We start from the raw sequence: 25,130 nt of genomic DNA on the forward strand, positions 1-25,130 counted from the left end.
ACATTGTGTCAGGAAAATTTGGGCCTTATGGGGAGCCCCACTAAACCGCTCAGGGGCTGCTAGAGGAATAGTAGGGGAGATGGCGTGAATGACTTGCGTAGTCAATTCTGCCGCAGATGGGGCTGGCGAAAAGGATGGAGGCTTAGCTTCCTTGGTATCGGAGTGGGAACTTCCAGCCAACAAATAACCTGAGCTTCTTGATTTGATTTCCTAACTTCTTCCCTGAGGGATTTATTTTCTTCCATGGTATCACTCAACTGTCTCTGAATACTATCCAACAAAGACGCTAAGGCCTTAACATCTATCCCCTCAGCCATTCTGCTCGGGTGGACAATTCAGTTCTTTTGGGCACTTCAATCTGTCACAGGTACCTGAACATGAACTTGGACACTCCACAGGAGCAGACGACTATTCCTCAATCCCCTACCTCACTACTGCGAACCCAAGGCTCACTAGCAGCAAAGAGGGGGGGAAAGTGGAGTTGGAAGAAAAGAGAGACTGCACTGCTTGAAACCCAGGGGTGGTCCCGAGAAGATCTCTGGGCTGGTCCAGAGTTCCTTCTTCTTTATTTTCCTGTCCGTTTGCAATGCTTTGCCACTCTCTATGTAATTGGAGGTAAATTTGTATGTTCTACACCTTCTATGTGTGTGCTATACTGGATACTCCTGTATGCCCACTGTGTAATGAGTAGAATTCATCTCATATTTCTCTAGTATCTTCAGAGGGTTAACTCTTCTCTACTTGTCTTTACAGGATCCTTTTCTCTACCTTCGTGGCTGAGGTTGGTAAGTATCATTATATTTACATATATACATGTATAGATCTCATATAACCATAGTTACATAAGTTAGTCTTTTGAAGTTCGTTATGCCTACACAGATGTATAAATATTCATATCTTCTTTCAGTTCAAATAATGGACTTCCTGATACTAATACTGCTTAGTACCAAATACAGTTCAGCAAGTAGTCCACAATTGTGTTAAAGAGTTTATGCGTCTTGCTCTATTCTCTTTGGCCAGAGAGATCTGCACATGTCTCTAGAGATGGGGGGTGCCTTCACTCTGTAGTATTCATAACTATTTACCGAGAACTTATTTGTATGGCCAAATGTGAAGACTTGTTACCTCTCTTCACCTGTACTTACTCGCGGAACTCTTCTTCTTTTCCTCTATGCTAGCAGTCAAACGGCACTGGAGTCAACCCACAGGTACGCTGTCTAATGATGTGCGGACGGTAACTGCCACAGGAGCTCTTTGAAAAATGAAGTGCGGACGAGCACTTCCAAATGGTGAGAACACCCTCTGAAATTACCCAGGAGAAGGGTCAAAAATACCAAAAATACGGAGTCTTATCCTCCGTGGTTTCTCAAGCTTCAAAACTACTCAGAAGGCAGCAGCAGGAAATTACTGCCTACCTCTACACGAAAGTCAGTTGAAGTGCGCAGCGCTAATAACAAGCGCGCGCTACAACAGCTGAGGAGAGAATCGCTTTGGCAGACTAGACCGCCAACCTCCACACCGAAAGCGGCGGCCATCTTGCAATTCCCACGATGCAAACGAGGTAAAAAGTTTTAGCCAAAAAACTACCTGCCTCACAGAAATCACTCTCCTCATCCTGGAATACAGGCAACAGGGATATCTTAGACCTACAGACTGTTTCCTAACCCTACTCTGGTCATTCCTGACACGCAGGCCATGCGAGGTGGGGAGCTAACTGTGGGAGCTGGAAGAGAGAGGTTCCCTCTGCAGCTCACTCTCCTACTCTTCGGCTGTGGCGCCGTTGGGTGACTCCAGTCCCTGACTGCTGAGGGCAAAAGCAGTGTTCCAAAAGAAATGTTTTAAACCAGGCGAAACCAACTCCACAAGGGGGTGTCCTAAACAAAAGCCAATACCATAAGAAATGCACGACATTCACGAGTTATATAGTGGGCGGTTCTGCCTTATGCCGTTATACCATTACAATGTGACAGAGATACCATGAGTTTCAGAGCAGAGACTCGGAGGTAAAGCTTTTCTTAAACTGCAGGCCGTACTAACTTACACACACGGGGGTGTTCCTGTTATCTATAAACCGTGCAGACACTGATTTGAAAGTGGAGCACTGGAGACGAGCCAGGGACACAGACATAGAGGATCGCGCCAGAGCTTATCTTTATGGGACCATGTGTTTGAAACAAATAGCCCCATAAAGATAAGAATCCTTTTGCGACGGGAGTAAGTCAAGTGAGCCCGTCCAAGTGGGACGGCTCAAAGAGAGAAAACTGTAGGTCACAAAGTGTTCTTTCTCAATGGCTGCCCACCGTTTAGCATAAACGGTGACGCCGGCCAATGGGAAAGAGGGGCGGGGCTTAAAGCCCGCTACTGTAAGCTACCAAAAAACATAAAATATCGCGAGCGAGACTGCGCATGTGCGCAGTCCACCCCAGCTCGACCTAAAAAATCTCGCAAGCAAGACTGCGCATGTGCACAGTCCACGCCAGCTAGACCTAAAAAAATCATACCCATGTGCACACTTAGGGAGCCACAGTTCTAGCTGCTCAGCATTCTATGAACATTTACACAAGCAGACTGCCAAAATGCTCTGCCGTGTTTAATGCAAAGGCACTTACAGATTTCAAGCACCTACACATATTGTATTGGAAGGGGGGAATAGCAGAGCTGACATTCACAGACTATGCACATTAGGCAGCATGTACTTCTAGCTTTTATGCAACCACTGTCTTTGTCTCCTATTGCCACAAAAACCCTGCATGGGCTCCAGCTTTGGCAATACTAAGCTTGATTGGTACCCAGGTTTGTCCGAGGCCAGAGTCAATCCAGTTACTACTTCTGCTGAGAGCTCCAATTTCATATGATGAGTTGTTGATTTGAGAATGTGGCCAGAGTCTTATACCAGTGTGTATTCACTCACATGTTTAAGCATGCAGTTGCAGAGGAACATGGATGTGTAGAGTTCATATAGTGTGTACTTGCTGCGTTTTAGGCACAAATAGTTTATATGGCTTGGGATTCCAGTTGTGATTCAATGGGGTCCGGACAAGTCAAAAAGGTTAAGAACCAATAATATAAAAATTAAAAATAAAAAATAAATAAAAACTCACATTTGCTCCTGAAAAAAATGTTGCATTTCTTGTTGCTTTCAAGTGTCATTTTATTGGCAACTGGGCTGTGCAGTACTGTACACAAACATTCCTTTTTCAGAGAAAAAAATCATGAATACGACATAAAACTCTCCAGCACTGACACATGTGGGATTCATAGTAAAAACGTGCTATGTAAAATAACGCATGACTGAAGGAAAAGAGGCAAAGGCAATAAATTATGCACCGTAGTGCTCCTCATTTACTGACTTGATATGTTTCTCTGTCTTAAACAGTAATGTTGAGTTGTGTAAAGATTTGAAAAACGTGCTTCACTTTTGATCTAATAAAATAACAAAAATAAAGCCTGCCCATATTTCCAGTCACATTACTACTATTAGACAATTGCCCACTGAAACCAACAACGTCAAGCTAGGATGGTAATTATGTGGAGAGGTATCATTACCTGATGACAACACGCTACACGTTTAAAGTCTACCCTTCACTTTAATACCCCTAACAGGGCCCTACTTTCATGAGTTACTTCCAAAGTATTCACAGTACAAAGAAGTGTCGCAGCTGAAGAGGACAACAGCAAACATATTATAGCCTGAGTACCTTCCAAAGCAAGGCTTGTATCAAATGTCAGAATCAACTGAGTAGTGTCATGTGAATGGTAGAGAAGCCTAAGCGGCAGCTTTAGAGTAAAATTTATACCTGGTGAGGATGGTGTGACCTACTTTGGAAAAAGGATAGAGACTCAAGTCCTACAGAGACAGAAGACACAACTCAATGCATAAATAAATGGCCTAGAAGCAGACTCCGCATTCACAAGCTTCTTCACAGAACTGTGCACGTGTTGCACATACCTGTTGACACCGACAGAAAGACTTAATCATTCACCACCAACTAAGTGAAGAGGTCTTTGCCATCTAACTGACAGGATTTCTTGTTCATATCCCACTCTGGACTTGCAGATATCCATGCCACAAGGAAGAGGTAATTTAATTGAGACATAATTAGATAAACAAGGGAGGGTTACACGCACGGTGGCCACACCCAGCCCCAATTTCCAATCTGAGTCCAACTGCTTTGCATTAATAGCCGACCGTCTCCGGTTGTCTGCCCCTTCTCCCCCCACCCCCCTTTCGTTTGGGGGTTTAAAAAAACAGCTGCAGCGTGATGTGCATAAGATGCACCCAGTGGGCGTACCACTGACGTGCCAAAGCCTAGCCATTCTGCATCCATTCCCACCCAGATTGCAACCAGCGCCCGGATCCCTGGATCTCATCTGCCTCAGTCAGAGGTAAGGTTGAGTTACTCTACCTCCAGCCTGCGCAAATTTAACCAGGGCCTTCCCTCACTTCTATGTTTGCGAGCCTACCCCCACCTTTTTTGAAGGTGCTTTCACTTGCGTCCTCTACCCCTTTACCTGCCCTGTCCTGTCCTGTCCTTCCTTTCACTCCTGTGTCTCGGGTGCAGGCCACGTCCTTCCCTATAACTCTACCACCCACCCATTATCTCTCATCAATACAGGCTCTCAAGCCAAGCAAACCTTGGACGTTTGGGATCTAGTTGTTGCCAAGACTACCCACTTTCGGTGAAAAGTCTGTGTGACAAGCACGACCAACATAACCATTCAGGCATAGTCTCCCGAACCACCATCCAAATCCACCACAGTGGGTTGAAGCATGCCCAGAAGCTATCTAAAGACAGACAGGCAAGTTGTGAGGAAAAGGAAGTAAGGGATATCAGTAAAAGTTACTGGGGTGAACAACTTTACTAATTGGCAAGTCCAGTCACCTTTCTACAAAGTTTGCACAAAAGAGCATTCCTTGAACTCAAGGGTGCAAAAGATGAAGAAGAGTGTGCATCAGGGCCCAAAGTACAGGGCAATCACTTGTGCCAGCAGCTCAGCATCAGACAAGGCCAGGCAATGGGTGGAGTGCATTGGGGAAAGTCGTGCTTATACCCCTTTACTCCGGGATTGGAGAACCCTCGTTGGGAGGTGAACGGGACGGCGGTGCTTTGGCAGCCAGTATCGTTCAGATACTTGGGCGTACGCATTTACCATAATGATCGTGATCTCATAGATGGCAACATCACCAGGGCAGTCAAAAATGCCCTGGAAGGTGCTTAACCTTCCAGTTATAGGCAGGGTGGAGTTAATAAAGATGGTCATGCTACCGCGTCTTCTTTATTATTTTTCTAATCTTCCGCTTTGCCTACTGGTGTCCTCCTTTCATTCCCTGGAGGGAATCCTGAGGGATTTTATTTGGACTGACACATGGTGTAGAGTGACTTTGACAAAGTTGTATCTACCATGGTCGAGGGGAAGGCTGGCTTTACCCAACTTTGAGCACCACTTCCTGGCATCTCAGATTCTATGAGTGTCAGGGCCTCCACCTGACTGACTCGACGGAGCTAGACCCCCCGTACTCCGTAGAAAGAATGCGTTCCCTGTTTTATCCATTCAGTAAGTCGCATGTATCGCTTCCATTATTAGTCCAAACTGAATAGAAATGTTTCTGTAGGGTGCTGCACCTTACTAGGCACGTTACACCGTTTGCGCCCACTATAACCTCTGCTGGGTATGCCGACAGAGAGAAGCAGAGTTCAGAATTCGGACCTTACAGATTGGGTGGAGGCGGGTTTAACCACACTAGGGGACTTGTATGGGAAAGGCACACTGCGGCCGTTCCTCACCATCTCGGAAGAGGATCAGGTCCCCCCGGGTCAATTTTTGAATTATGCCTCTTGGAACGCCACAATGCGGCACTGGTGGGATGACATAGTGCAGTAACCTCCAACACATCTCCCTATGCAAGTTATCCATGTGATGGGTACAGGGCGCCACCTAGTGAAGTGGTTTGCGGAGTCGATCCGAGAGCATAACATGGCGGATTTAATGCAACTACGGGCTAAATGGGAGGCTGATAGGGAGAGCCCATACTCGGAGAAGGAGTGGCCCATAGTCATGGAGAGCCCCAGACAGATCCCCAGAAATGCGCGTTTTAGATTGATCCAGTTTTATATTGTCCACAGGGCATACCTTTCCCCAGACAATGTAAGGAAAATGCTACTTACCAGTATGCATCTGTTCTTGGCATGTAGAGCTGCAGATTCTCACACTTAGCATTAGATCGCCATCTGGTGTTGGGCTTGGATGCTTGCAGGTTGTTGCTGTCTTGGAAGAAGTCTTTGTAGTCACGAGATAGTTGACTCCTCCCTTGGACGATAGTGCGCATGGGCATCAACTCCATCCTTAGGTTGTTTTTCGCCATGATGGGAAATGATGGAGTTAGTAGAAACAAAAAGATGTCCATGTGTGCATATCTAAATAAGATAGAACTGGAACAGATACAGGTCCCGGGGAGACGATTGGGTGTGTGAGAATCTGAAGCTCTACATACTAAGAACAAATGCATACTGGTAAGTAGCATTTTCCGTTCGAGGCATATGAGCGGCAGATCTCACACTTAGCATAGACTATGCAGTAGTATCTCCCTTAGCGGTGGTCACCTAGATCGGTTGCAGTAGCCTGAAAGAGAGTCTTAAGAACAGCTTGTCCTACAGCAGCTTGCTGCTAGGCTTGCACGTCAACACAATAGTGTTTAGTGAAGGTGTGTGTTGTAGACCATGTTGCTGCTCTACAGATGTCTTCTAGGGGAATGTTCCCTAAGAAAGCTCCTAGCTTACATGTGGAGTGCGCTCTAGGACCAATTGTTAATGTGCGTTTAGCTTTTTGGTAGCATATTTGGATACATTTAACGATCCACCTTGCAATCCCAGCTTTAGAGATGGGATTCTCTTTATGCGGTGGGGAGAAAGCTACAAACAATTGTTTTGTGAAAGGATTTGGTTCTGTCAATGTAATAAAGAAGGGTTCTTTTAACATCTAGGGTGTGTAGAGCTCTTTTTGCTACAGAGTCTGGGTTTTGAAAAAACACTGGCAACTCCACTGATTGATTAAGATGAAATGGAGTGATGACTTTAGGAAGGAACTTTGGGTTTGTTCTGATGACCACTTTGTTACGATGTAATTGTAAGAATGGTTCCTGTATAGTGAAAGCTTGAATCTCACTAACTCTCCTAAGAGAGTTAATGGCAACTAGGAAAGCTGTTTTCCATGTGAGGAACTGCAGTTCGCATTTGTGTAAAGGTTTAAATGGGGGTCCCATGAGCCTGGTAAGAACAATATTTAGGTTCCACACTGCAGAGGGTGGTAACCTAGGAGGAATGATTCTTTTTAGTCCTTCCATAAAGGCTTTAATTACAAGGACTCTAAATAATGACAAGTGTTGTCTGTTTTGTAAGTAAGCAGCGAGTGCTGCTAGATGTAAACGTATAGATGAATATGCTAGAGTACATCTTTGTAAATGCAGTAGATAGCAAATGATATTCTAGATGGAAGCATCCAAGGGATCAATATGATTATTGATGCAGTAAATGGCAAATCTTTTCCATTTTGCAGCATAGCAAGCTCTAGTAGTAGGTCGTCTGGCTTCTTTAATGATGTTCATACAGACTAGTGGTAGGTTAGGGTTACTGAACTCTAGGACTTCAGGAGCCAGATCGCCAAATTCAGCTGACTTGGATCTGGATGTCTGATCTCTCCATGGTTCTGCGTTAGCAGGGATGGGGACAGGCACAGTTTTTGGTGCGGAACTAGTGAGAGTTCTAGCAGTGTTAAGAACCACAGTTGGCGTGCCCATGTGGGAGCTACTAAGATTAGTTTGAGAGACTGTTGTCGGAGCTTGCGTACCACTAGTGGAATCAGTGAGAGTGGTGGAAAAGGGTACGCAAATCTGCCTGACCAGTTCATCCATATCGCACTGCCCTTGGACAGCGGGTGTGGAAACCTGGCGGCGAAGTTTGGGCATTTTGCGTTGTAGTGTGTGGCGAACAGATTTATATCTGGTTGGCCCCACTTGTGGAAAAATGGTAGAAGAACTTGTGGATGTAGTTCCCATTCGTGAATCTGTTGTGTCAGTCGACCTAACAGATCTGCAATCTGATTGTGAACTCCTGGAAGGTGTTCGAATAGTAGATATATATTTTGTGGGATGGCCCATCTCCAAATGTTCTGTGCAAGCTGGGACAGATGCAGAGAATGTGTGCCTCCTTGTTTTTGTATGTAGTACATGGCTGTCATGTTGTCCATCCGGATCAAGACAGCTCTGTTCTGTACATGTACTTGGAAAGATTTTAGTGCTAGGAATATTGCTAGTAGCTCTAGGTGATTGATGTGGAGCACTTTTTGTTGATAGGTCCATCTGCCCCGAGTTGTATGTCCGAGGAGATGGGCTCCCCATCCTGTGAGTGATGCGTCTGTTGTAATGTACTATCTGTGGAACAGGTTTGAGGATTGGCCGCCCTTTGGACACGTTTTTTGTGTTCCACCACTGCAGAAAGCGATGTGTGCGGCTGTCCACTAACACCAGATCTGTAAGTTGTCCATGAGCCTGATTCCACTGATGTGCTAGACATTCCTGTAATGGGCGCATTTGAAGTCTTGCATATGGTACAATAAAAATGCAAGATGCCATCATGCCTAGGAGTTGCATGAACACTCTGGCTCGGAGAGAGTGTTGGCCTTGACATTTTGTGACTGAGGCTTGTATGCTGGCTATCCTGGCTGGACTGGGATATGCTAGAGCTGTGGAGGTGTTTATTGTAGCCCCCAGATATTAGTGTATATGAGAGGGCTGGAGATGCGACTTGGTGTAGTTGATCGTGAACCCAAAGTTGTGTAATGTCTGAATGGTTTGATGAGTGTGTTGAACACACTGATTGAATGACTTGGCTTTTATTAGCCAGTCGTCTAGATATGGGAAGACATGGATCTGTTGTCTTCTGAGATGTGCTGCTTCTACTGCAAGACACTTTGTGAACACTCTGGGTGCAGTTGTGACTCCGAATGGAAGGACTTTGAATTGATAGTGTTGTCCGTCCATTACAAACCTTAGATACCTTCTTTGAGAAGGATGTATGGGAATGTGGAAGTAGGCGTCCTTGAGATCTAGTGTGGCAAGGAAGTCGTCTTGTTGCAGCAGCGAGAGCACTTGTTGTAGAGTGATCATGTGAAAATTATCTGAGTGTATATATAGGTTGAGGGGCCTGAGATGGAGTATTGGTCTTACAGTACCGTCTTTTTGGGGTATTAGGAACGACAGCGAGTAAACCCCTGTTCCTTGATGTTGTAAGGGAACAATCTCTATTGCGTTCTTTTGAAGCAATGAGAGAACCTCTTGTTTTAGTAGCGCAAGATGTTCTGTGAACATGGGACGCTGCCTGGGTGGTATATGTGGGGGGGTAGCTGTAAGTTCTAGGCAGTAACCATACTGGATAATTTGTCTCACCCACTTGTCTGTTGTGATGGAGTTCCAGACAGGTAGGAACTGTGATAATCCCCCCCCCGACTGGAGTGGGATGCTGTGGGGGGAGCGGAAGGAAGTCCCCGTTTTGTGATTGGGTGGTACAATTGTTGTTATTACCTCAACCTCTTCCTTTATGGTTATTTCCTCTGTATTCACCTCTAAAATATCCTCTATTGGGGGGGGATGTTTGTGTAGTGGCTTTAAACAAAGATGAGTTGTCTGCTCCCATCTGTTTGGAGGCTCCTCTATAGAAGGAGCGACGAAAGGAGCCACGTGTTTGTGGAGACTGTAAAGCTCCTATGGACTTGGCAGTCTCAGTGTCTTTCTTCATTTTTTCTAGTGCAGTGTCCACAGCCGGCCCAAAAATATGTTGTTGGTTGAACGGCTGGTTGAGGAGAGTAGTCTGGACTTCCTGCTTAAAGTCTGAGATGCGGAGCCAGGCATGTCGCCTAAGGAGCACATTGATATTGATGGATCTAGAGGCAGTGTCTGCTGTGTCAAGTGCACATTTTATTGACGCATTTGAAATAAACGTACCCTCTTGGATGAGATCATTTGTTTGTGTTTTATATTGTTCAGGCAAATGTTGTAGTAGGGTTTCTAACTGGTCGTAGTGAGCCCTATCCTATCTTGCTAGCAGTGCCTGTGTGTTAGCTATGTGGCAGTGATTAGTTGCCAGAAGCGTCTAACAATTTGGATTCTTTATTAGGGGGTGGCGCTTCCTTTGAGGTTTGGGAGTTAGCGCGCTTCCTAGCGTTGGAAACTACTAGAAAATCCAAAGGCAGCTGTACCTTAATGTAAGCAGGATCTGCAGGGGCAGGTCTATACTTTTTTACTATTCTCGGGTTAAGAATCCTGGCACGTACAAGATCTTTAAACATTTTAGGGGCATGTTTAATGACTCCCTTAATCATTGGTAATGTTTGTACCGTCTTTTGGGACTGTTCAAATGTATCTAACAGAAAGTCCTCTTCTGCCTCATCTGAGTGCATTGCGACGCCATGATAGATGGCAGCCCTATTAATCAACTGACCAAAACCAATATTGTCGTCTGGGGGAGATGGTTTTGAGGGGTATGTGTGTGGACTTGGGACGTCTGGTATGTCTGGTGGGATAGGGTACTCCCAATCAGGGTTGGTTGGATACATACATGGGTCATCCCCTACCCCCATGTCCCCATCATCATCATTATCTGGAGGTGTATGAGGTGGAGAAGTATGAGGTGGAGAAGTCTCAATTGGAGGTGTAATAGATTGAGGGAGAGAAAGTGGGTTAGGAGGAAGTATAGGAGAAGAAGGATGCATAGGTGATGTGGCAGAGTCCTTCTTTACAGGCACTGGAGGAACAGGTGCCGTGTCTAACTTCCTCTTCCTATATGGCACAGTGGTGACATGTCCTGTTTCTGGATCAATTTAAACATTTTTCTGTTTAGGATTGACATGATCCGGATGAAAAAGCTCCTCTTCCTCAGGAACTGCTTATGGCGCCGATTTTTTCGGTTCCGAGCGGGCTTGGTGTTGGCTTTTGTCTTTGGCCTTAGGAGGCGTGATAAGAGTCCTTGGGCTTAGCTTTTGGTTCCGTGGCTTTTGGTTTCGGAGCCAAAGCGGGATCTTTAGGCTTGGAAATATTCGAAGCCAGTTTATCCACGGACTTGGAGCTTTTCGGGCCCGATTTGTCCTTAGAGATGGAAGGCGTCGGAGCCGATTTCGGAGCCGAGACTTCTTTTGGTTTCGGTGCCGAAGGTGCCGGTGGGATTGGTACATGAGGTTTGCTCAGTCCCGATCTACCGGAAGGCTTTTCTTATTTCTTCGGAGCCAGGCTCAAAGGCGGGGCTTCTGAACTGTGTTTTCGGTCATGACTGGGCCCAGCAGGCAGAGTTTTGACCACTGCCTTCGATTTTGGTGGTGGGGGCAGTAGTACTCACTTGTTGACTAGGAGTGATGGGGTCGTCCGAGTCTTCTGCCTCTGATACGGTTTGGAGATCTTTCGAATCTTCTTTTGGGACATCTGGGCCTTCGTCGAAGCTGTCCACTGGTTCCGGAGCTTATCTCTGCATGATGTGTCGACGAGCCCTTCCTTCGATCTCGAATGGTCTTCTTCGATCGAAAGGATGCGCAGGCTGGACAGCTGGACTTGTCGTGTTCAGGTGATAGGCACAGGTTGCAGACCTTGTAATGGTCACTGTGTGGGAATTTTGCTCCACACTGGTGGCATTTCTTGAATGGCATCCTTTCCATGAGCCGTAGGCCTCACGGCTTGGATAGGCCCAACGGACCGCGCCAACGATCGGAATCGAGACGATGAAAGTTGCATCGAAGTTTAAGATGTTCGAAGTCAATCCGAAGAGTTATGGAAGTTTTTCGCATCAAAGTAGTTTGAAATATAGATTTCGAACCGGAGCGCAAAAGTTGCATCCGAACCCAATGGCAGTAAAAAACAATCTAAGGATGGAATCGATGCCCATGCGCACTATCGTCCAAGGGAGGAGTCACCTATCTCGTGACTACAGAGACTTCTTCCAAGACAACAACAACCTGCAAGCATCCAAGCCCAACACCAGATGGCGATCTAATGCTAAGTGTGAGATCTGCAGCTCATATGCCTCGAACATAAGTACTTTCATAGGTCAGATGCAGGTTGTCCTCGTAAGTTGTTGGACGCGGGTTTGTTGCATATGCTGTGGTCCTGTCATGACCTGCGCTCGTACTGGGATGGGGTGCTCAGTGCATTAGCCACTAGTACTGATCAAGAGATTCGGAGGACATGGGAGGCATGTATTACTGTAGTGTTCCAGAGGGGAAAAAAATAAAAAGCGTCCTGCAGGTTTTTAAACTTGGGCCTTGTGGTGGCCAGACGGCTTATTACACGACGTTGGAAGGCGGCAGAAACCCCACCGATGAACGCATGGTTTCATTCAATGTTAAACTGGGTGAAGGCAAAGGTGTTCTCCCTGGTACGAGAATACACAATGGGCCTTCGCAAATTTCTTATTTCTACTTAATGTAATGTAGTGCACACTTCAGAAGATGCTTGCACAGGATAACTCCCCAGATATTCCTAGCACTAATTAGTATTGTGCAATTTATGTGTCATACTGTGGCCCAAGCTCCGAGCTGTACAGTACTGTATGTCCCACATACCCTGACTCGACATCTGTGCCCTTCACAAGGTCTACATACATCAGTTCACGGCGGTAGAATCGGTAATTCCTGGTATCGCTTGAGGCCCGAGTATTTATCTTCCTCTATTGGGCTCCCGATTCCCTTCCCCTACCCCCTCCGTTGATTGGATTATTGCTTTGATGCTATCTATAAAAGAATGTTTGAATGACTACGCAGATTAATGTGATGGGGCGGAGTGAAGCCATCGGAGTAGTATATTTGCAATTGATATATGTAGGCTAAATATAACTGTACATTGTTTCAACAGGGATGGATAGTCCAATTGAAGGTAAATTTGAGGATTTTTTGGAAGAGGAGGGATGATATTTGTTGTTAACCAGGTTGAATTGACAGCAGTGACGCTTTCAGGTCATTGTGATATTGATTAGCATAATCTGTCAGGTTAATTGTTTATCGGGCCCTTATGGTAACATGCAAGATTGTCATTTGCTGGTTTTCCTTTTTTGCTTTGTCTTTCCTATGTACAAAACTTAATAAACAGATCAAACAAAAAACAAAACAGACAAGGCCAGACAAAACACAATCCCAAATCCATCTAGCCACACATATGAAAAAGCAGAATTGACGAGAACTGCTAAGTGTGTGAACTGCAGGGAGAGTAAAGACTCATACAACTTGATGTAGACAGCAAAAACCCACCCGTACAGGAAAGAACAGGAGTTCAGCAGGTTAAGTCCAGGACATTTTGAAGGAAATAAATCATACCACAACCAAGGGACAATGCAGAAGTAGTATAGGGAACTCACCTCAAGGTACAGGCAGAAAACAATCACAGAAACACGAAAATGGAGTTTAGAGGTCAGAGAAGCACCTGGAAAAGTATAAGGAGCAGCAGAGTAAAACAGAGTAGGTGACACCTTGCCCAGCCCAGCATAAATCACTACGTAGTCTACCAGATAAGCTGGGCCATTTACAAACTTCACCCTCAAGGGGAATACTAGTCTTATTCAACCCAAATAGCCCCTTTTCAAGCTTGGTCTTAAGGAGGAGCATGATCTACCAATGAAAGTTGATCAGGAAGGTGGAAATAAATAAGGCCTACAGCCACAGGAAATATCACACAGAGGAGCTAAGTGGGAGCTTCTAACAAGCTAAGTAGGAGTCTCTAACTAGCATCAACTCATTGTAAACCTTGATGAGATCCCGACTCTTCAGTAGCTGAACTACCAGTGAAATGCTGTTTGGGTTCGAACACGAGAAAGAATTTTGATTGTCTGAAGACTAGAATATGTTGAACAGCCCTAATAGCCTGCAGCTGGAGGAGGGGAGCAATCCAAACTGCAGGAGTACATAAGGAGTGCATCTAGAAAGCAAAGTAAAAGACCTGGAGTCTGTAAGGGGGCCTACTCTTGGGAGCACTTCAAGTTGCACAATTGCCTGAAAGTTGCCTCCTCACTATCCAAGTAGGCTAGTCTCTGTGGAAGAACAAGCAAGCAGAAGTAGAAGGGCAGAGAACCAAGGCATATATTCTCACATTTCTTTTACAGGGCTTATGCCTTAAACTGGGAATGCAAGTGGGAGTAACATACAGTGCAGAACACAACCTTGGAATTAGTCCTACCATGCACACATTATTGGTAAGGCATTCAGTTGATAAATGGCTGCAGCTTCCCTTGGAGTTGACTTCCTTCTAATAGAGACCACATAATCTTTATATCTAAAATACTCCCTTCAATTACTCTGAAAGATTCTGCTATTGTTTCCTTTGCTATCAAGTATGGCTGATGTGTTACACTCCAGTTCCAAGTTAGTTCTCAAACAACCACACATATCACTTAAAGCAATGTCACCCTCTTTCATAAAGATCATCCAGGTTCTTGAGGCAGCCTCTTGCCTCTATCTTAACTGGAACAAGTCTTATTCATTCCAGCAGCATTAGAATATTTCTCCCTTCAACAAGAATTTGGAGGAGGCCGTTAGATGATTAAGCCTTTCCTTTAGATATCTCTATCAATTTGCTAGAGGGCAACCTCACTAGAACAATTAGCTCCCTTGGAACCCAGTTGGAGTTCTGGCCAACGCTGCCTCTCCAGCCTTGGATGCATCGCCTTCCAAACAAGCATGTGCAATGCAATAGGTCTCGCATTTACGCGAGTTTGAGCTATTCACATTGCTAATAATGCCTTTTATTTTTGTTTTCGTTTTTAAAACTTAAATAAAAGGCATTGTCATTTACAATGCCAATAGCTTATACTCGCGTAAATGTGAGACCTATTGCATTGCAAATGCTTGTTTGTTTTGCTGTCAAATATCCCTCTGTGAAGGGAGGCCCTCTTTGGACAAGGGGAATTTTCCTAGATTTGCACAGAAGACTGCTTTGCAGATTTAACATCTTGGTGATTTACGGTACAGGTGCTGCACAGTTGTTCTCGGGCCCATTGTCCATAATCTGAAGTTTGTGTAGAAAAGAGCAATCGATCGGTTAATTGAAGGTTCACCACATTGAGACACTTGTTGCATCTGTTAATCAAAAGGTGTTCACAATGAAAGACACGATCCATTCATTTTAAAGGAGGCTTTAAAGGTGACTCTTGCACTGGGAGCCCATGCAGCTCTTTCAGCCTGGCCAAATTATGGTCTAATTTCCTCAAACCAGATGACGACTTGCAATGACCATCTGAATATGGTGTAATATAGCTACAGAATGTCTGGGAAGGCAGTATTACAAAGGAGCAAGCACGAGAAAACAAAGGCCTTTACCACCATGACCTGTGAGAGAAATAACCCTACGCTGCTTTTAAGATGTTTACATATGTCAAAAATGCATAGAAATGCACAAAAACTCAAAAGGTGAATAAGCTATGAAAGAGAAAACACGCCCCAAGACTCCTAGAGGATAGAAACATGCTTTTGACACCCCAACAACTTAGGGAGCCAACCATGGGACGATATGGGACACGTAGTTAGAACATTTTCAAATCACTGAGGATTAATAAGTGCAAGTGCAAGTATAGTTACCGATAGTTATGCAGAGATAATTGAGAATTTGGATGTTAATAGTGCGCCCGCTTTGATTTTAACAAATTTCTGCAAAATAAATAACACTATTGACTCCATTCTGACCGTAGCATCTAATAAGGAATTTATAGTGAAAATGGGTTGGTTTAATCATGCCTGTACGCATTCACTTGCCCAATTAAAACAAGCATTGGTAAGTAAGCCAAGGGACACGATGCTTGTAAAGAAGTTAAGTTCTGTTTTTTGAGACAAGGGAAACCCGAAGGAATAGCACTAGGGTCCTTGGGCGGTAATATGTTGTACAAGACAGGGGACCCTAGTTATTTAGGATCTTTGGAAAAAATAGAGATATACTGAATAGTATATAGCCTCTGTCCAGCCGGACAGGAATTGCATCGAAACGTCGTCGACTTTAAAGCACCATATGTTGTTATGAATTCACAATAACGTCGCTAACAATGGGTTGCTAGAAATGAATCTGAGTCTGTATTACTGAGTACTAGTGCAGACCGCCTTGTGCGCTTTCCACATGAACCCTTGTCACTTGTTTTGTCTTGCTTTCTGTGGGTCACAGGTCGTGCCCACTTTTTGTATCAATGTGAAAAAATGAACTATTACCAAAAATTTAACTAATAAATTCCTGTCCGGCTGGACAGAGGCTATATACTATTCAGTATATCTCTATTTTTTCCAAAGATCCTAAATAACTAGGGTCCCCTGTCTTGTACAACATGTAAAGAAGTTAAGAGCAGATTATAAAATTATCCTCAATCGAATGAAGAGTGAACTGCAACAGGAGGCCTGGAATAAACTAACCCAGGCCACGGATACTTCTGACTGCCAATTATTCTGGGCCACGGTTAATTCCCCGTTTTTAAAGGATGAAGCAATGCCGGACATCTAATGTGAAAAGTGAGACATGGGTTGGCCATTTTTCGAGTATTTTTAAAACAGATACTGGTAATAATCCAAACAACTTAGATACCTGGCCTATTATACCGCTAAATATAACTTTAGAAGAAGTGGATCAAGGTATCAAAAGCAGCAAAGGAGGAAAGGCCCCGGGCCTGGACGGGGTGCCCATTGATGTATATAAAGCAATACCAGCACTATGGGCCCCCTCCTGAAAATTGTATTTAATGCTGCTGTTATGGAAGGAGCTCCACCTACGTGGGGTGAATCAACCATTATCCCAATTTTTAAAAAGGGGGCAAAATCGGACCCGAACAATTACCATCTGATTTCCTTATTAGATTCTTCAATTAAAATAATGAGCAGGATTTTACTGGTAAGGTTAGAAGAATGGGCAGAGGATTTCAGCAGAATCGCAATACGGTTTCAGAAAAGGGCGAGGTACCCTCGAACAATGCATCAATTTAGACTTATTAATTGGTAAATATACATGTGCCAAGCAAGGGTCCCTTTACCTATGCTTTGCTGACCTGAGCAGTGCCTTTGATCTGGTGGACCATTCCATCCTATGGCCAACCCTTCTGGGCCTTGGAGCCCCAGAACCCATAATTTTCTTTTTGGCAAAGCTCTATGAAAGACTGTTAACATCTGTCCGGTTTGGTCGTAGGGGGGAGTGTACCCCCAGATTTAAGGTAAGATGTGGCATCCGACAGGGCTGTGTATTAGCTCCTCTACTTTTTACCCTATTTATTAATGAGGTCGACACAGTCCTTAAGCAAGTCAAATCGGATGCACCTCAGGCGGACGGCATGGATGTGCCGGTGCTGGTATACGCGGATGACGCCGTGCTTCTGTCTAGGACCCCATTGGGTCTCCAGCGTCTTATCGATGCATTTGTTGAGTTTATGACAGGGAGAAAATTGGTGATCAACAAGAGTAAAACCTATGCTATGGTCTGTGGCAAAAACAGGAAAAAAATTAAACACTTTTTTATAGAAGGACAGAAAATAGAGACTGTGGATAAATTCTGCTATTTAGGGATATCGTTTGGAGGGGACGGCACATGGTCACAAGAAATGCTGAACGTTCAGGCAAAGATGGCCAAAAGTGTCCATGGCGTTTTTAGATTTGCAGCGAAGCTGGGTGACCGCCGAATTAGGGACATGTTACACATATATTTATCCAGAAGTACCTCTATTGCACTATACGGTGCGGGGGTCTGGGGTCACTGTTCTAATAATAAACTACAAACCGTGGAAAATAAGTTTTAAAAAAATGTACTCAGTTTACCACCCTCAGCATCAACAGAACTTATCCATAGGGAAGTTGGTATTAGCTGCATGTCAGATCTAATTGCGCTTAGGCCCTTATTGACATGGAGATTATTGTGGTGTAAGGAGGAGACTGCCTTTAATAGGATAATAATCCAAGACTGTCTCCGACTGGATAATTGGTCTAAGATCCCCTGGCTGAAATATATTGTACATAGTTTTAATGATATTTTTAAATTAAATATTGTGGATGATCCTACCGTTACAGTAGAATTGACGAAATTAGAAATAAAGAACTTGTTCCTGTTTTATAGAAATAGAAGGAAGATTAGCACTATTGAACATTTATCAACTTATCAATTCTATTTTCGTTACTCAGATTCGGTGGGTTTCCAAACTTATTTGAGCCAGGTAACCAAAATCTCGCACATATATGTTCTAACCAGGTTGAGATTTGGGCTCGCCCACCATTTGGTAGCTTTCTCACGCATGAAATATTACCCAACTTCCCCCTATCCGTGTGATGGCCGCACCAAACAAAGCACCCTGCACTTTCTCATGATTTGTGACCTGTATAAGAATTTTCATATTGCATTTTTAAAACCATTATTTCTAAAATATTCCACTTTTAATATCGATGCTGCTATGAGGTTAATTATTTCAATGCAAGAATTGGATGTATGCTTTTATACTGCAACCATTCTTCTTAAATGTGTTGAAGCAAGGAAAAGCATGATGTTTTAACTGTATCTTGTAACAGGCGGACTCTCCTACTATCAACTGTACAGTAATGAGTTTTTTTTAATGTTTTTGTATATGTGCTTTTATGGTTGTTTTTATATGAACCGAATAAAGCTTATTGAAATTGAAGTGCAAGTAGGTATAATAATGTATCTTTCTCCAGCACATCATGCAGGACTCAATAAACTGTATTGGCTTACCCATGTGATCATTTATAAGTACTTGCCATCTTTATACAACCTGGAGCGAATGCGGTCTTTTAAAAATGTAAATACAATGTTATGTAAACATTTTAAACCAGAACCGCCCCTTCGTGTAAGGGACTGTTGTGGAATAAAGCTTCTTGAACCCTTACCTTCGCCTCCGCTTCATTATTACATCGAGCACCGTACACCGTCCGGTAACCGCGCGTTTGTCACTCCTCACGGCGGCAGTGAGAGGGCCCTGACCGCCAGGCCCCGGCCCGAAGAGCAGTCAGGAGCTGCTGCAGGTGTGAATACCCCGCACACTAAAGGAAATGGAGTGAGTTTTACATAAAACATGGCCAGCCGACAGAGCGCCTTGAGTGTTTCGAAGAGTTTAGCAGCAGTGAGGCCTGCGACAAACGGTTGAACATGGGTTAGTTGTAAGCATTTCCAGTAACGCAAAAAATACAAGCCGTGAGCGTGCACATCCTGAAACTGGAAGTTCGGGAGCGTCACGCCTGTTGTGGGGCGGGACTTCCGTCTTCTGAAGCCCGCGCCCACGGAGTGGCTGGCCCAGAGGAGCAGTGGTCCCATGCCAGAGGGAGAGCCCCGCGGAGGCTGCAGAAGTCCGGAGTGGTGCCGATGCGGTGAGTGGGGCTTAGTTGTACTGGTGGGGGCGGCGCAGGAGGGGGGGGTCTGTATGTGTGCGCTCGTGTGTGTGTGTGCGTGCGGGTCTCTCTGTGTGTGCGCTTGTGTGTGTGTGTGCGTAACGCGAAGCGAAAGCAGGGGGGGTGTGGCTGTATGTGTTGGACGTTACTGCATGCGAGAAGTGCATAAGGCTTTCAAGGAAGACAGGAGATGGTGAACGCGCGCGCGACCTGATCCATCTCCTGTCTCCTTGAAGCATAGCCGGTGACTAAAGGTCTCGCAGGCGAGACAGCATTTCGCGCTGTAATCGCCAGGTGCGAGACCTAAAAAGGTAATGTTGCCTCATCTATTATTCCATATTGCGAACATACAGATTTTCCTTAACTACGTTTTTTTTGAAAATTTGACGCCCTTTTAAGTGACATCTTTTGGTGTAATGGTCATCACAGAGTCGCTCTGGCCAATTGCACCTCCCAGTTGATCAAGTAGGGTTGAGAGTATTCAACTTCAAGAGGTAGTGCCTGGTAATAAACTGCAATGAATGTCCCGGTGGCTTTCAGGGCTCTTGCTGGGGGACACCGGCACAGTCACCCCTAACCCCTGACCTAACTCCAGACTCAAACAGCAGTGTACAACCTAACGCTTCTGAGTATTAACTCTAGCCATAACTCCCCTAGACTGGTGTCAGGGGAATAATGTTGCCCTGCCTGCCGGCTGGTGATTACCAAGCAAGCTGCACTACTCGGCCTTCCTAAACATTAGTTGTTACAGCAAACAAATGATGGACAGAATGCTGACAATGCAAACATTCTCTCCCAGTCAAAAGATCTGGGTTAAATCCATCGTCTTTTGCCCACTGTGCCACCCCAGTTTGGACCCAGCCATATGCAAATCAGTCTTGACCCTGTGCCCCATGGGAACAGTCCAGACTGAACTGCCAGGCCAGGTCCTCCCTGGACCGGAAACAAGCATCCTGGGACCAGTTTCAGGGTATGTCACCCTTCTTCAGCTAGGCTAGCTTGAATCCAGTGGCACAGTGAGCAAGGGACCCACACCTGGGCATACCCATCCCACTTAAAGCGAAAAGTGTTACAGCAAACAAATGATGGACGGAATGCTGAAAATGCAAACTTTCTCCACCAGTCAAAAGATCTGGGTTAAATCCATCGTTCTTTTGCCCACTATGTTACCCCAGTTTGGACCAAGCCATATGCAGATCAGTCTTGACCTTGTGCCCCATGGGAACAGTCTAGACCGAACTGCCAGGCCAGGTCCTCCCTGGACCGGAAACAAGCATCCTGGGACCGGTTTCAGGGTATGTCATCCTTCTTCAGCCAGGCAGTCTGTGAAGCTGTTATTAGTAATAAAGCAGGGGTTGTACCTCAGAATTGCAATACGAGTGGCTATTATTAAAGGGAGAATGGACTGGGGAAAAGAAATCTACTTGTTGCACCTGTTGGGCAGATTGGGATGCTGTGCACGTCCTGGCACGAGCGGAGGGTGGACCGTATGGTCTGTGAAGTTAGTAGAGTATTGTCAGTGGGAGGGGTAGTTTAGGTTCTTGTTTATGGATCAATGCAAGTTGTGTAACAAAAATGGGCTGGTTGGCATACGAGAGCAGTAACTCCAAAGGTACTGTAAGGAAGAGAACACAAACAATTAAATATGGCACAGGAGGTAAGGTTCTTTAGCTGGAATATCAGAAGGTTGGGTACCTGCACCAAATGACACAGAGTTCTTCCGTTTCTTAAAAGGCACAATGTAACGTTTGCATGCTTGCAGGAGACACATTTGGATGACAGGGGTGCAACAAAGTTAGCGAACAAGTGGAGGGGGTCAAGTGTTCCATTCCTCGTACTCCACCTAAGTCAGGGGCACGCTGATCTGGGTAGCTCCTGGCACCACATATATGCTCCAGTATGAGTAAGCCTATGTCAGGGGCTATTATGTGCTCTTAAGGGTGAAGCTCAATAGCAAAGATTTAACTATACTGAACACTTACGCTCCAAATTCCGGTGAGCTTGCATTTGTTATGGCCCTGCAGATCTGATCACTGCGGACTCAGACACTCCACTTATATGGTTTGGGGACTTCAATTGAGCCTTGGATCCTAATCTGGATCAACATCCGCCCAGAAGGGGTACCAAACCGTGAATGACCAAACAGCTGCAGAAGGGGATGTATGATCTGGGTTTAAGGGACATCTGGCGAACCCACCACCCGACACAGATGCTGCATATGTTTTTCACGCCTACAGGTAATGTGCACGGCAAGTTAGATAGGATCTTAGCAACGGAAACTCCTGCTCTTCTAGCAGCAGAAATAACTCACTTAGCACGATTTCTTTCAGGTCATGCACCAGTGAGCTGCACAGTACAATGGGCAGTCGGGGACCAGGGTCCTCGTTATTGGCGGCTAGCATCGGATCTGTTGGAAGATCAGGTTGGTAGAGAGTCGCTCTTAACGACATTGACAGACTGTCTCACAACTGATACACCACAGACAATAGAGCTAATGAGTGGAACGTAATGAAGGCGGTGGTCCGTGGGGCAGGAATGGGACTAGCTTATGGTGTACGGAGGAAATTGCAATGTGTGCTGCGAGACATGGAGGACTCACTAGCAGAACTCCAGTCGGGTATGCAGGGTCAGGGAGACACTCAGGAGAAGGAGCATACATTGTGCGAGCGGTCACAGACACATGGGATAGGCTGGACAAATACACCCATACAAGTTATCGACAGACTATATTAGCATGAATACTGCGCAGGTAGCAGGCACACCCACTGATCACATCTATACGTAACTAGTCGGGAGAATTGGTACACTTCAGAGTAGGTATATTGGAACAATTTCAGCGACACCTGCTGCAGGTGTATACGGCTGACCCATCAGTCAGGGCGGAGTCCTACGTCCCGTTCCTGGAGGGCCTCCAATTGTGGAGGCTTCCTGAGGAAGCTTGGTTAGAGCTGGAAGCGTGGATAACTGAGCAAGAGATACTAGAGGCAATAGCAGACATACCTAAAGCCAAGGCAACAGGGGGCGAGATGGGCTACAAATGGAATATTATCGAGCATACTTGGCAAAGCTAGTCAAACCACTACTACAGACATTTGCTGAACGGGATTTTACCCCCAACAATGCGTGAAGGTGAAATATGCATGCTCACCAAGCCGGGCGGAGACAGTCAGAACCCTGCGGCGTACCAACCGCTTACAATGATAAACACTGACGTGAAAATATTATGCAAGATGCTGGCCAAAAGGCTGAGCCCGCAAATGGGGTATTTGGCTCACAAGGATCAATGCGGATTCATCCCGGGCCGTAGCGCATCCATGAACATTCGGCGCTTAGCACATGTAATGCACGAGACACAGGCAGCTACCGGGGTTTGAACTGCACTATCGTAAGTGGATCAGAATATTGTACCCGGAACAAAGTGTTACAGTCCGACTAGGTCAGACTAGATCTGCGCAGTGGTTACTGGGGCGAGGCACGCAACAGGGATGCCCCCTGTCCCCGTTGCTTTTTGCTCTGGCCATAGAGCCCATGGCGGTGTGGGCCAGACGACATCTTGATCGATGGGGACTACGACTTGGGAATAGTACTCCCCTCGTCTCGCTATATGCGGATGATGTACTATTTTATGTTGCATCCCCTCGTGAGGCGATTCCGAAACTCGTGCAGTTGTTGGATCACTTTGCAATATGTTATGTTATGTTATAGGGGGGATTTCTATAGCGCTCGGCTACTCCGAGGAGTGTCCCGGCGCTTCAGATCCTCCACTAAGCAGAAGGGTGAAAGCAGAGTTTCTTACTGAGTGAACCACAGTGTCTTTAAGTTCTTTCTGAAAGCAAACAAGTTGCCCATAGATCTAAGGGACACGGGAAGGGCATTCCAAGACTGAGGCGCGAGGAGTTTGAAAGAACGACCGCCGCATCTGGCTCGCCTCGTGGTAGGGACCTTGGCCAAGGCCAGCGTGGCAGATCTGAGTGATCTTGAAGGCAAGTAAAAATTAACCCGCTTCTGAAGAGACCAGGCTCCCAGGCTATGCAGTGCCTTAAAAGCCAGCGTCAATGTTTTAAAGAGAATCCGTTTTTTTATTGGTAGCCAGTGAAGCGTAGTGAGAAGAGAACTGGCAGTAGCCCTTCTAGTTAGACCAAAAATGGCCCGAGCTGCAGAATTTTGAACAACTTGTAGGCGAGCTAACAGGTAGTCGGGGAGGCCAAGATACAGTACGTTTGCATAATCTAAGCGAGCACCGATCAATGCCAGCACCGTAACTTTTCTGTGCTCGACTGATAGAAGGGGCAAAAATGTTCGAATCATCTTTAAGATGGCGAAACATTTGCCCACCAGACCCATTATCTGGGATTTGAAGGTGAGGCCATTATCGATTAGAATCCCAAGGTTTTTAGCGACGACCGAGTCGCAGGAAGGGGGAAACATGGCGGAAGGCCACCATGTCTTCCATCTGGGGTCCGGGGGACAGCCAAAAAAAAGTACCGCCGACTTAGAGTTGCATTTGAGGCAGTTCAGCTGAAACCAGCCGAAGACCACCTCCAGGCAATCTCTGATGTTCTTGCCATTAAAGTCGGAGCCTTTGTCGCACGTGAAAAGAAGCGGAGTATCATCAGCGTCCGACACGATCCGAGCTCAGAGAGCCTCTGCCAGAGCTGCCAGTGGGGACATATAGATGTTAAAAAGCGACGGGCTAAATATAGAGCCCTGAGGCACTCCCACTTCCAAAGGCGGCATCCTGGCAGAGAAAGGAGGAGCCCAGACCGTTTGTTGGCGGTCGGCAAGAAAAGATGTAAACCAGCTAAACACCGACCCCCTTAGACCAATCTCCCAGAGTCTAGAAAGGAGACGGTCATGGGGGACGGTGTCAAAAGCCGCCGATAGGTCAAGCATCACCAACATAGCTTTTCCTCCAGCATCCAAAGTTTCTCTTATGGCCTCAGTGACTTCAAGCAGTGCAGTCTCGGTGCTCATGTTAGAGCGAAACCCGTACTGAGAAGGGTGCAGAATATTGTTGGATTCAAGAAGTTGGCGAGCGTGAGGTGAACATGCTTCTCGACCACTTTTGCTAGAGCGGGTAAGAGAGAGATCGGTCTGTAATTTGAGTGGGCCTTGGGATCGAGGTTGGATTTTTTTTTAAAAGAGGCAGAATCAAGGCTTGTTTCCACGTACAAGAACCATTCCGGTGCTCAAGGAGAGGTTGAGTATGGGGTTAATTAGGGGATTGAGCACATGCGCCATTTGTGCAATGAATTTGGCGGAACAGGGATCTAAGGGGGAGCCAGATTTTAGGTTGGACAGTAAGTCAAGAGAGGCTTGAGAAGTAATAGAAGGAGAATCCCAAAGAGAAGAGCTCGACTGATTGAGAGGAGGAGAAGACAAAAGCACATCACTAATTGCAGGAGAAGAGACTGCAGAAAAAGAGGCTTGGATAGATTGAATTTTGCTTGCAAAAAAGTTGGCTAACTCGATGATCCAGGGCCCGGAGTGGAATATATTCGGGCTTGCATCTTAATAGACGAAAGTCTGTGGTGTTCCCGCTAGCAGGGCTGAAGGTACATAGGACAGAGGTACTGCTCAGACTAGGGTTGAGATGGGAGATGGACCATTTCCAGCACCTGGGAATACAGGTCGCTCATGGGGATGCACAGTGCTCCATCTGAACATCACTAAGGTACTTAACAGGCAAAATAGCTGTGGCAAAAATGGTGGTGCTCCCCGATGTCTATATGCCCTGCAGAATTCATTGTGCA

The 25,130-nt window shown here is 45.7% G+C and overlaps 1 protein-coding gene across 1 annotated transcript in view; it reads right to left on the reverse strand.

The window, feature by feature from the left end:
• The window catches only part of SDE2 (spliceosome associated SDE2), a 309,663-nt gene that overhangs the window by 179,362 nt on the left and 105,171 nt on the right, over positions 1-25,130 (reverse strand). The gene's annotated exons all lie outside the window — the stretch shown is intronic.

This window comes from Lissotriton helveticus, chromosome 6, assembly GCF_964261635.1.
Source record: "Lissotriton helveticus chromosome 6, aLisHel1.1, whole genome shotgun sequence".
Lineage (NCBI taxonomy): Eukaryota > Metazoa > Chordata > Amphibia > Caudata > Salamandridae > Lissotriton > Lissotriton helveticus.